The sequence below is a fragment of the Leptonychotes weddellii genome, chromosome X (genome assembly GCF_054177405.1).
Source record: "Leptonychotes weddellii isolate Sample4059 chromosome X, ASM5417740v2, whole genome shotgun sequence".
Classification (NCBI taxonomy): domain Eukaryota; kingdom Metazoa; phylum Chordata; class Mammalia; order Carnivora; family Phocidae; genus Leptonychotes; species Leptonychotes weddellii.
The window spans coordinates 1,423,181-1,436,701 of NC_138385.1; the positions used below are offsets into that span (position 1 = coordinate 1,423,181).

Here is a 13,521-nt window from a genome sequence, read left to right on the forward strand (position 1 = left end):
TTTCTGAGCTCTGCCAACCCTAGTCCAATTTGGTGAAGATGTTCTCTCCTTGTCTTCTACAAGCTTTGTTGTTTTGTCTTTTATTTTTATATTTTCAGTACAATTGGGATTGATTTTGTGCATAGTCTCAGGCAGGAGTCAAGATTGAAGTGTACTTTGTTTCAGGTATTTTCTGAGACGTGTTGCCCCTTGGCGGCTTTGCTATGGTCTTTTTTTTTTTTTAGGCGGGGGGCAGAGGGAGAGAGAGAATCCAAAAAAGTTCCCCGCCCCACATGGAACCTGACTCAGGGCTTGATCTCATGATGGTGAGATCATGACCTGAGCCAAAATCAAGAGTCAGATGCTTAGCCGACAGAGCCACCCAGGCTCCCCTTCTTTGCTATGTTCTTTGCCTTTTAACTGCATGTATCCCCTAAGTGGCTTCTGCTCTATGTCCTCCCGATGTTCCCGAAGTCCTGTAGTTCTTGCTGTATGCAGGGGATATAGGTTTCCCACTTCTCAGTAAACCCTGTACTTAGACAAAGTGCACTGGTCTTATCTGGGATATGCTATCATGAGGCAGGCCCACTCTTTATTCTGCATACCCGTCCCGTGTGGCTTCCATTTAAATTCTAACTGCTTTGGGAGGCCCTTACACTTTGCGTGTGGCCATTTTGCTGAAAATGGAGTTGGTAGAGGGTTTCCATGCACCTCACTAGTTTTGGAAGGTCTCCAGAAGGGTCAAAGCACTGTCTCTCACCCCCATATTCATACATTTGTACTCAGTTTTAACAGAGTGAATGTTGAGTTTTATCAAATCCTTATCAGCACCTACTGATGTGATGAAGCAGTTTCCTCTGATTTCCTGTGTAATAACTTCTATGAAAGAATTTCCTGATGTTGAACTAGCCTTGTATTTATGGACTAGGCCCTACTTGGTCATACATCATATCTTATTCTTTTGCTGTATCGTTGGAGTCTTGCTTATCTTTACTTTAGAATGTTTGCACTTGTATTCAAAAGTGAGAGTTGTCCACAGGTTTTCTTCTGTACTCTCCCTTTTTAAAAATTTATTTATTTTTATTTGGGGAATGGGGCAGAGGAAGAGGGAGAGAGAGAGAATCCTCAGTCCGACTCCATGGGGAATGCAGAGCCCAACTCAGGGTTCTATCCCAAGATCCTGAGATCATGACCTGAGCCGAAATCAAGACTCAGACCCTCAACCAACTGAGCCACCCAGGCGCCCCTGTTCTGTACTCTCTCAAGTAGGTTTAGGTATTATGTTTATTGTTGGTTTTATGGGAGAGGAAAAGTCAAGAGGAGGTAATGCATGGGGCACCTGGCTGGCTCAGTAGAAAGAGCATGCTAGTCTTGATCTTGGGCTTGTGGGTTCAAGCCCTACGTTGGGTGTAGAGATTACTTAAAAATACATAAACTTTAGGGGCGCCTGGATGGCTCAGTCATTAAGCATCTGCCTTCAGCTCAGGTCATGATCCCAGGGTCCTAGGATCCAGCCCTGCATTGAGCCCCACATCGGGCTCCCTGCTTGGCGGAAAACCTGCTTCTCCCTCTCCCACTCCCCCTGCTTGTGTTCCTGCTCTCGCTATCTCTCTCTCTCTGTCAAATAAATAAATAAAATCTTTTAAAAAAATACATAAAGTTTAAAAAAAGACTAGGTAATACACCCCTGAAGAAGATGAATGAACAGATGCTTGCCCAGGAAATAACGTGACTTATCAAAAAATTATAAAATTCGTATAAGCGAATATAGGTGAGTATCTTTCTGCCCTTGGGGTAAGGAAGATCTCTGAAACCAGACATAAAAAGTAGTAATCCCCTGAAAAAGATATTGGTCGATTTAACTATACTGGATTTGGGAACTTCCGCTGATCAAAGATTTTCTTAAAGAAAGTGAAAAGGCAAGCCACAGATTGAGAGAAAATGGCAATACATGTAATTGGCAAGGGGTTAGTATTCAGAATATGTAAACAACTCCTACAAATCAATAAACAGAAGGGAAAGAATACAAAAACTGGCAGAAGACAAAGCCAGGTATAACACAGAACAGAAAACGCATATGGCCAAGAAACCACTGAAGAAAAGATCCACCTGACTAGTAATCAGGGAAATGCAAGACTGTAGTGAGAGACCATTTCTACCCACCGACCTGGCAGAAACAGTCTGAAAATAGCAAAAGTTGAAGAAGACATAGATTCCAAAGCTCTTTTGTATCTCGCTAGGAGTACAAATTGGTAGGTCCACTTTGGGAAACAATTAGGCCCCACCTATGAAATTGAACACATGCAGATTTTCCTCTCCTGGGCATATATGGGAGAAAAACATCCATATGTTGCACTACGAGATGTGCACACAAACAAAAATCTTAATTATATAATGTTGAGGAGAAAAAGTAAGTCCCAGAAGTCTACAGACAGGATTCTTTTTGTATAAAGTTCAAAACTAAGGTGATGTAGGGGTGCCTGGGGGACTCAGCCTGTGAAGCATCTGACTCGGTTTCAGCTCAGGTCATGATCTCAGGGTCATGAGATCGAGTCGCACTCAGCAGGGAGTCTGCTGGAGATTCTCTCTCTCCATCTCCCTCTCCCTGTTCCCCACCCCCAGCTCACTCACTCACTCTCTCTCTCTAAAGAAAGAAATATATGATAAAGCTTTATTGAAGAAAACAAAGCAGAGAAAGATAAATGCCATATAGTTTCACTTATGCGTGGAATCTAAAAAACAAAAGAGACAAACAGAAACAGAATCATAAATACAAAGAACAAACTGGTGGTTGTCAGAGGGGAAGAGGTGGGGTGATGGGCAAAATAGGTGAAGGGGATCAAGAGGTACAAACTTCCAGTCATAAAATAAGTAAGTCACAGGGATGAAAAGTACAACATAGGGAATACAGTCAATAATATTATAATAACGTAGATGGTAACTACACTTAGTGAGCATACCATAATGTATAGAATTGTCAAATAGCCATGTTGTATACCTGAAAGTAATATAACATTGTGTGTCACTATGATTTAAAAATTTCTTTAGGGGCGCCAGGGTGGCTCAGTCGTTAAGCGTCTGCCTTTGGCTCAGGTCATGATCTCCAGGTTCTGGGATCGAGCCCCACATCGGGCTCTCTGCTCAGCGGAGAGTCTGCTTCTCCCTCTCCCTCTGCCTCTCCCCCTGCTTGTGTGCTCTCTCTCTCTCTCTAATGAATAAATAAAATCTTTAAAAAAAATAAAAAATAAAATAAAAATTTCTTTAAATGGGAGGCCTGGGTGGCTCAGTCGGTTAAGTGTCTGCCTCCAGCTCAGATCATGATCCCAGGGTGCTGGGATCAAGTCCTGCATTGGGCTTCCAGATCAGCGGGGAGTCTGCTTCTCCTTCTCCCTCTGCCTCTCCCCACTGCTCGTGCTCTCTCTCTTTCTTTCTCTCTCATAAATAAAAATCTTTTTTTTTTCTTTTTTCTTTTTTCTTTATTTATTTGACAGGGAGAGACACAGCAAGAGAGGGAACACAAAGGGGTGGGTGGGAGAGGGAGAAGCAGGCTTCCCGCGGAGCAGGGAGTCCGATGTGGGGCTCGATCCCAGGACCCTGGGATCATGACCTGAGCTGAAGGCAGATGCTTAACGACTGAGCCACCCAGGTGCCCCTCATAAATAAAAATCTTATAAAAAATAAAATAAAATAGGGGCAGCCTGCTTCTCCTTCTGCCTTCTGCTCTCTTTGCTCCTGCGCTCTCTCTCTCTTTAATAAATAAATAAAATCTTTAAAAAAGATAAAAATAAAGGATGGGCAAAATGGGTGAAAAGGAGTAGGAGATACAGGCTTCCAGTTATGAAATAAATAAGGTCACAGGAGAGGCACCTGAGTGGCTCAGTTGCATAAGCATCCAAGTCTAGATTTCAGCTCAGGTCATGATCTCAGGGTCGTGAGATCAAGCCCCGTGTTGGGCTCCGCACTCAGCGGGCAGACTGCTTGAGATTCTCTTTCTCCTTCTCCCTCTGCCCCTCCCCTGCACACTCTCTTTCTCTCAAAAATAAAATAAAATAAAATAAAAGGCCACAGGAATGAAAGGCACAGCATAGGGTAGATAGTCAATGGTATTGTAATAGCATTGTATGGTGACAGAAGGTAGCTACACTTGTGAGCACAGCATAACACAGACTTAATTGTACACCTGAATCTAATGTAACATTGTGTGTCAACTATACCCAAAAATATTTTAGGGGCGCCTGGGTGGCTCAGTCAGTTAAGCGTCTGCCTTCAGCTCAGGTCATGGTCCCAGGGTCCTGGGATCGAGCCCCGCATCAGAGAGTCTGCTTCTCCTTCTCCCTCTGCCGCTCCCCCCAGCTCGTGTGTGCTCTCTGTGTCAAGTAAATAAAAATCTTTTTAAAAAATCTTTTAGGGCGCCTGGGTGGCTCAGATGGTTAAGTGTCTGCCTTCGGCTCGGGTCATGATCTCAGGGTCCTGGGATCGAGTCCCGCATTGGGCTCCCTGCTCCTTGGGAGCCTGCTTCTCCCTCTGCCTCTCTCTCTCTCTCTCATGAATAAATAAAAATTAAAAAATCTTTAAAAAAAAAAATCTTTTAAAAATATATAAACAAAGGGAAGCCACTCAAATGCCCATTGACAGATAAATGGAGAAACAAATGAGGTCCATCATACGTTGAAATACGATGTGGCCTTAAAAGGATATGAAGTTCAATGAGGTTTATCTGGGGCACGATTATTGCTAATTTTCCCTCCATGACGACTTGAAATATAGTTGGCATTGGCACTTTTTGGCAGTCTCTATGGAGATTGAATCTTTCAGGTTAAAGTGATTGATGGGACATTTGCTTCTTGAGGAATAGTCATTCTTACTTACCTGGGAGAGCAGCCTGGAGACCTCCCACAGCAGAGAAGTGAAAGTTGTCCACCTCCTTCCCCAGCGGAGTGGACTCCCTATCCTGAGGGTCACAGATTCACAGAAATGGGAGGGAATATATATATGTTTTTAATTGGAGGGAACTTAAAAAAAAAAAGATATGTAAAAAAATTAAAATTAATAAAAATAAAAAAATACAGGGGCGTCTGGGTGGCTCAGTGGGTTGAGCATCTGCCTTTGGCTCAGGTCACGATCCTGGGGTCCTGGGATCAATCCCCGCATCGGCCTCCCTGCTCCGAGGGGAGTCTGCTTCTCCCTCTGCCTGCCACTTCCCCTGCTTGTGCTCTCCTTCTCTCTCTCTCTGACAAATTAATAAATAAAATTTAAAAAAATTAAAAAATATATATGTAGTTCTGATCCATGCTACAACATGTTGCAAACATTATTGAGAGAAATCAGGTATAAAATGACAAATATTACATAATTCCACCTAAATGAAACATCCAGAATGGGCAAATTCACACAGACAGAAAGTAGGTAAAGGTTACCAGGGCTGGAGGAGGGGAACGGGGAGCCAGTACTTAATGGAAACGGACTTAAGGGATGATGAAAAGGTTTTGGAAATAGCGGTGAGAGTCGAGCATTAGGAATGTACTTAATGCATCTGAACTGTACTTAAAAATGGTGAAAATGGCAGATTTTGTCTTATACATATTCTATTGCAATTTTATTTATTATTTATTTATTTATTTATTTTTAAAGATTTTATTTAGTCATTTGACGGAGAGAGACACAGCGAGAGAGGGAACACAAGCAGGGGGAGTGGGAGAGGGAGAAGCAGGCTTCCCGCCGAGCAGGGAGCCCGATGCGGGGCTCGATCCCAGGACCCTGGGATCATGACCTGAGCCGAAGGCAGCCGCTTAACGACTGAGCCACCCAGGCGCCCCTCTATTGCAATTTTAAAAAGCAAGAGAATGATAAATCTTAATGCAGGCTATTGGCCACTGCGGGGTCATGATGGTGTATGTAAGTTACTGGTAGTGGTTCCATGCCGGGGTCAGGCAGTAGTTTCATGGGTGTTAATCAGCTTATTTTAAAAATAAACAAAATGTAAGTGGGCCTTGAGTGGACAAATTTTATGGATAGTGAGTAAACTGAATCTGCGCATCTGTATTAAAAAAAAAAAAAACTAGAAAAGGAAATACCCATGTTCCCAAGAGCCAAGATATGTTCTCATACAGAACATGAGAAGCCTCCTGGGCCCCCCATTTGCTTCCTCCATGCCATCAGCAGGGTTTCCAGTTTTGCCAAATGAAATAGCAGGAATGGTCCTTTACAAATGCTGTCAACTAATCTTTGACAAAGGAGCAAAGTCAATTCAGTGGAGAAAGGATAATTTGTTCAACAAATGGTGTGGAATACCTTGGACATCCACATGCAAACAAATGAATCCAGACATGGACCTCACACACTTCACAAAAATTGACTCAAAATAGATCATAGACTGAAACATAGAATGCCAAACTATAAAATTTCAGAAGATGATAACCTAGGGGAAAACCTAGATGACCTTGGGTTTGGCGATGACTTCTTTGGATACAAAGTTTCTGCTGCCTTTGGAGAGAGCAACCTCAACACTTGAAGAGAAGCTGGATAGAGTTTCTGGGCCAGGGTTTGGCCTCAGCTTCCCCGAGAGTTCCCTTCCGGGAAGCCAGTGGGCAATGTCATGAGTGACTACTGGGAAATAGGGCTCCCCAGATGGGCATCTGGCAAGGCTAGGATGGGGACCAGGAACCACATCTAGTGGAAAAATAAAAGTAAGCTCCTGACCTCTTTGTGCAATCAAGGGTGGGTTGAAGTGGAACCCTTCTATAGGGTGATACAGTGTCCTCAGGAGATCCAAGCTTTAGGGCATGGAGGGAAAGCAGTACAGAGTCATGAGAGAACCAGTCCGGATAAGAACCCAGGTAAGGGGACAACTGGGTGGCTCAGTTGGTTAAGCATCTGCCTTCGGCTCAAGTCATGATCCTGGGGTCCTGGGATTGAGCCCTGCGTCAGGTTCCCTGCTCCTTGGGGAGCCTGCTTCTCCCTCTGCCTGCTGCTCCCCCCTGCTTGTGCGTGCTCTCTCTCTCTCTCTCTCAAATAAATAAATAAAATCTTAAAAAAAAAAAAAAGAACCCAGGTAAGGCTCACCTTGGCATTTGTCTTCAGGCTAAAGAATGCTACAATTGCCATGGCAGTCATGGTAGAGACAGCCGTCCTGCTATGCTGGGGTGTCCCCCCCAGTCTCTTCCTCATTGCTGAGCTCAGTTCAAATAGCTACCCCTGGATCAATTGACTGTCTCTTGATCTCTTCCTCTCTCACACTCTGGGAAGGCTTTGTATTTGTTAGGATTTTCTTCTTCTTTTTTTTTTAAATTGAAGTGTTTTTATTTTATGTATAAAGAGTTAGCATTAAGGTACATATCTTGGATATCTGCAGTTAAGGTAGGTCTCTTGGATGACCCATTCAAGGAAGTTCACTTAATCCAATTTAATGAAGCCTATATCCTTTGTGTACTGATGGAAATATTGACCGCACACATTGAGGCTGTATTTCCAGATCAGATCGTGCTGGGTTGAGCAGACGTGGCAAGACCCTGGCCAAATTTCCTTAGATGGCTTCAGTAGAGTTGCTGGTGTCCCATTTTGCTCTCGGATGCAAAGAGGAAAAAGGCTGTTAGGATTTTCTTTTTCTTTTTCTTTCTTTCTTCTCAAAGATTTTATTTATTTATTTGAGAGAGAGAATGAGGGTGAGAGAGCATGAGAGGGGGGAGGGTCAGAGGGAGAAGCAGACTCCCTGCTGAGCAGGGAGCCCAATGCCGGACTCGATCCCGGGACTCCAGGACCATGACCTGAGCTGAAGGCAGTCGCTTAACCTACTGAGCCACTGAGGCGCCCTTTTTCTTTTTCTTTTTTTTAGGATTTTCTCTTTTTTTTTGACTTTTTAAAAATTTTTTTATTTAAATTCAATTTAGTTAACATATAGTGTATTATTAGTTTCAGGAATAGAATTTACTGATTCATCAGTTATATATAACACCCAGTGTTCATTAGATCAAGTGTCCCTCTTAATGTCCATCTCCCAGTTACCCCTTCTCTTCACCCATCTCCCCTCCAGCAACCCTCGTTTGTTTCCTATAGTTGAGAGTCTCTTATGGTTTGTCAATTTTTTTTTAGGATTTTCTGATTGCAAAAAGAAACTGACATTAACTCAGGCAAGAAGAGGGGTGTATTTGGCATGATGCTGAGCAGATCACTGAAATGGTTGAATGTTTGATCAAACAGGTCTTGGGATGCACAGGTGTGACATGTTTGGAGTGTGGCCCAGAGCAAGAAAGGATCCTGCAGAAGGTCTGGTCTGCAGTGCAAGCTGCTCGGCCGTTAAGACACAGCCAACCTAAAGCCTCGAGAGGATCTGTCCATGGTAGATAATGATGCTGTGAAGAGTCTGTGGGAAGCCTCAATAGAAGGATCCAAGCACAGACCCATAAAGGTCTGGAGCAAGGCCCTGTCTTCAGTGGCAGAGCTACTTACTATTCAAAAGGCAGCTTCTGTCATGCTACTGGGCTTTGGTACAGACTTAGACGCCGACCATGGGACCTCTAGTACCTATGTGACTGGAGCTGCCCATCGTGAGCTAAGTATTGGCAGACTCACCAAGTCATGTGGCCAGGCAGGCACAGAAGCAAGATGGTGAAGATGGCACCTTCAGGACCAGGCCCAACTGGAATCAGAGGCTCAAGTCAGGTACGTGGTCCTGTAGTCCAGACCCCAGGTCTTCTGCCTCCATCACACTGGTCCTCCCCCCTCAGTTAGTTCACACCTATGCACTCATGAGTGGTGGGGGCGGGAGTCAGGACGACCGACTGATGACAGGGAAACATTTAGACCTGGTTTATTGGAGGGTCATCTTATCATGTCGGTACTAGTAAAAACAGACTGCTGCCTAGCTACAGTCCCATTCAGGGTGGCCCTAGGGACAGTGATGAGGAGAAATCCTCCCAGTGAGCAGTACACTTGGTTTTCTACTTGGTAGAGAGAGAGAAATGGCCTGAGATAAAGATGTCCATGAAAAATGACTTGGAAGATTGGTCAGGGACCTAGGAGGAATAAAACTCGAAGGTCAGTAAAAAGCATTCTGTACCCAATTCCAATGTGTGGTGGGAGTTTTTCCAGAGCACCAAGCAATTCTTATCCACCATGTGGTGTCCTATAATTTAGCTTAATTCTGACTATATCTACCTGGAGACAGCATCAGATCCCACTAGTTGAGCATTCACTCTTTTAAGACCTCACCCCACTTCAGACACCAGTCTCAAATCTAGGTTTTTTGGGGTTTTTTTTTAAAGATTTTATACTTATTTGACACAGAGAGAAAGCACACAAGCAGGGGAGAGGCAGAAGGAGAAGGAGAAGCAGGCTCCCTGCTGAGCAGGAAGCCCGACCATGGAGGACGATGCAGGACTGGATCCCAGGACCCTGAGACCATGATCTGAGCCAAAGGCAGATGCTCAACCGACTGAGCCACCCAGGCACCCGTCAAATCCAGGTTGTTACTTGTACTTCCTACGGACTGGCTATAAATCAGAGGTCCCAAGACCCCCTCTGCGGGTTGGATTAATTTGCTGGAGCAGCTCACAGGATGCTTACTAGATCACCAGTTTATTATAACTCAGGAACAGCCTGATTGACAAGGTATGGGGAAAAGGCACAGATCTTCCATGTTCTTTCCAGGCATGCCACTCTCCCGTACCTCCAACGCAGGTCTGCAAACACTGTTCCTTTTGGGTTTTAAAGGAGGCTTCATTACAAAGACATAATTGTTTTTAAAAGATTTTATTTATTTATTTGAGAGAGAGGGGCAGAGGGAGAGGGAGAAGCAAACTTCCCACTGAGCAGGGAGCCTGCCCCGGGGCTTGATCCCAGGACCCCGGAATCATGAGCTGAGCCGAAGGCAGATGCTTAACTGACTGAGTCACCCAGGTGCCCCTACAAAGACATGATTGATCAGATCACTGGCCATTGGCCATTGATTCAACCTCCAGCCCCTCTTCCCTCTGTGGAGGTCAGGGAAGGAGGACTGAAAGTTCCAACCCTCTAATTATTCAGTTGGTTCTCCTGGCAACCAGCCCCCATCCTTTGTGTGGTCCCAAAGCCACCTCATTCACATAACAAAAGACACCTTTATTGCTCTCCTCACAGGAAATTCCAAGCGTTTTAGGAGCTCTGGGCCAAAAACAGGGACAAAGACCAAATATATATTTTTTTCATTATAAATCACAATGTTACAATCAGAGACCAGAAGGTTTGGAGGAGAGGTGTGTGGTGATATCTAATGTACCTAGGGGAGTGCATAAGAAGGGTACGTGGATTCCTGTGTCTCTGCCAATGGCCCCCAGCAGAATGGGAACTCAAACTCAACCACCAGGCAAATAGAGGAAACCTTGTGGTGGAGGTCAGCCAGCTTCTCTCCATGGTGCGATGGATCCATGAAGGCGGTGGTCTTGGTGCATGGGCTGGAGGTTCTGCACAGGTTGAAAAGGAAGGGTTTTCTCTCACCAAGGATGATCTCGATACTGCCACTACTGAATGCCCAACCCACCGGCAGCAGAGATCAGTGGTGATCTCTTGGTATGATGCCATTTCTCAAAAGGACCAGCCAGCCATTTGGTAGCAGGAAGGTTACATCAGGATTCCTCCTATGCTGGAGGGGGCAGTAATTAGTCACACTTCGGATTTGGATTTGCCTTCCCTATGCACAGCATCTCTGCTGGCAGTCCATCTGAGGGCTTACACAACACTTGATCTATTGACATGGTATGCCACACAATACTTCGGAGCAAGGGACTCTTTTTCCAAGAAAGGGGGTGTGACAGTAAGCACACGTACATGGGAGCCACTGGCCCTGCCCTACACTGCATCACTCAGAAGCACCCAGAGCCTATTGAAGGCTCAGCAAAGATTCTGCCTCGGGAAAGCACCCTGTGGTGTTGGGGGATGTTACTCCATAATGTGACAAATGCAGTGAATTAATAGTCAATACATGGTGCTATGAACCAAGAAGTGGGAGTAGGATTGGCTGCTCTCCCCATCATTTCCAGTGACCCAGTTGAGGAATTGGTGTTTCCTATTTCTGAAACCTTAGGCCTTCCTGGGCTAGAGGTCCTGGTTCCTGGGATAGGGGCACTGCTTCTGTCAGGGGTCATGGTAAGTGTTCTGTTGAACTTGAAACAAAAGTTACCATCTGGTCAATGTAGGCTCCTCATGCCCATGGACCATCCAGCCACGAAAAGATTGTCATATTGGTGGGGCAATTGATCCTGTGTCCATTAGGAGGTAGCATTGCTGCTCTCTAAGGAGAGCAAGAAGAATGCCTGCAACTGAGAACATTCAATAGAGTGTCTCTGTGTTTCGTAAATAGACAATTGCACAACTATGGCCTGACAAGGAGGAAACCAATGAAAGGTTCAGACCTATGTAGGATGAAGATCCGGTTGAGCCCTCCAGGAAAAAAACCTAGACCGGCAGTGATGCTTTCCAGGGATGGGGGAAATCTAGAACGGGTGATGGAGGTATGGTCAATGGTAAAATGGCCACAAAGTCTTCCCATTCGTGTATTCGCAGACATTTACATTCCTATGCAATGTGACTTTGTCACTCCTCCCATCAAGAAGCAGTCTATGCGGTCCTTGAATCTGGACTTCGCTATGTGTGGTAGGTAGAATTATGTCCTCCAAAAAGTTCAAGTCCCAATCCCTCGTATCTGTGAATGTGATCTTATTTGGAATTAGAGTCCTTGTAGATGCAACCAAGTTAAGAGGAGGTCATGCTGGAGTAGGGTGAGCCCTAAATCCAATGACCAGTGTCCTTATAAGAAAAGGGAAAGTTGGAGACACAGAGGAGACCCAAGGGTTAGAAGGCCACGTGGGGACAGATGCAAAAACTGGAGTGATGCAGCTACAAGCCAAAGAACAGCAAAGATTGCTGGGAGCCACCAAGAAGCTAGGAAGAGGCAAAGAAGGATCCTCCCCCAGAGCCTTCGGAGGGAGCATGGCCCTACCAACACCTTGATTTTGGACGTGGAACCTCCAGAACTGTAAAAACCACATTTCTGTTGTTTTAAGCCACCAGCTCTGTGGTCCTTCATGGTATGGCAGTACCCTCTTTGGGTTTGGGGCAGACAATTCTGAGATGCACTCTATCCACCTCCTAGCAAGGTCAAGTCCCAGCAGCTCTGAGTGCCCACCAACTTGAGAATGTACCCTTGTACTGGCTTTCATCCCGAGACCACTGTCTAACATAAGCAACCTGTACACCAGCCCTTGTCTCAAGGTCTGCTTTTCCAGACACTCCTATCTCTTCTCCAGACTCGGAGCGGGCCCACCATTCCGGATTCCTAGCTTCTAACCCAGGAGTCTGGGAGGAAGAAGGGCTTTGGAGGGGCCTTCCCCAACCGCTGCCGTGGAATTCAACAGCTCTGTGTGGTTAATGATTCTGTCACTTGCCAAAGCCTGGAAATGAAGCGTGCGGCAATTTAATCAAGCGATCTTCTGCAGCCAGGGGGCTTGGGCTCAGCAACTCTCCTGGGCACCCCATGGGAAGCCACCCCGATGCTGCTTTCCAGGCAAAGGCCTTCTCTCCCCAGGCTTGTCCAAGAAGAGAGGGCAGGCTGTGGGAGAGAAGAGGAAGAGATGGAGGGAACGTCAAAGCCGTGGGCTGGGGCTGAGACACAGGTAGGCAGGGGACTCAGGTGGGCCAACTCTGCGCGCGCGCTAGGGTCCCAGGGCATCCCAAGCCATGTGGCGGGCTCTCCACCACCTCTCGTTTCCCCATTCTTTTTATCTTATTTTAACAAAGGTGTCCATTTAAACGACAGCGAGGGAACGGCTGAGCTGAAGGAGAGAAGCGGTCATTAAAGGGAAGTCGGAGGAAGGGGTAGAGGTATTCGGACTGCAGCGTGGGGGCCCCGGGAACTGGGCTGAGATTGCGCCCCGCTCCCGAGGCCCCGAGCTCTCTGGGCGATCCCGGGGGGCGCTTTTCCAAACAGGACCCCTGTCTCCTGGGCCCGCACCGCGTCGGCCGCGCGTCCAGAGCCGAGGGCCGGGAGACCCGACGCCTGCGGGAGCGGGGAGCCAGGACCACCCCCTACCACCCCAGCCAAGGCCCCGCCCCCGGCTTGGCGCGCCGGCTCCCGCGGCCCCCGCCGCGCGCGCTTCCACCCCGCCCCGCTCCCCTCCCCCGCGCGCGTGCGCCCCGTCCCCGCGCCCCTCCCCCCCACCCCCGCCGACGCGGGCGCGCGCGCGTGCTCGTCGTCCCGGGCGGGAGCCGGAGACTGCGGGGCCGACTGCGGGCTAGAGAGCGGGCGCCGGGAGCGCCGTGAGCGCGGCCGGGCGAGGCGGGAGCGTGGGCGCGGGCCTGGCCGCGGGCGGGGGCCGCCGCCGCGCCGCCGCCCCCCAGTCGGCGGGCCGGGCCGCGGCGCCGAGCGCGAGGGCCGGGCTCCCGGGGGCCGGTGGCCATGGGTGGGAGCCGGAGGCGGCAGCGGCAGCGGCAGCGGCAGCGGCAGCGGCGGGCCCCGCGGGCGGGGAGGCGCGCGGCCCACGGCCCCTGACGGCCCCCGGCGGCCCGGCGCGC

At 47.5% G+C, this 13,521-nt stretch overlaps 1 pseudogene; it reads right to left on the reverse strand.

Annotated features, from left to right (window-relative positions):
• Positions 1–7,365: 7,365 nt before the first annotated feature.
• LOC115943324 (small ribosomal subunit protein uS14 pseudogene) lies at positions 7,366–7,535 on the reverse strand (annotated as a pseudogene).
• Positions 7,536–13,521: the final 5,986 nt, after the last annotated feature.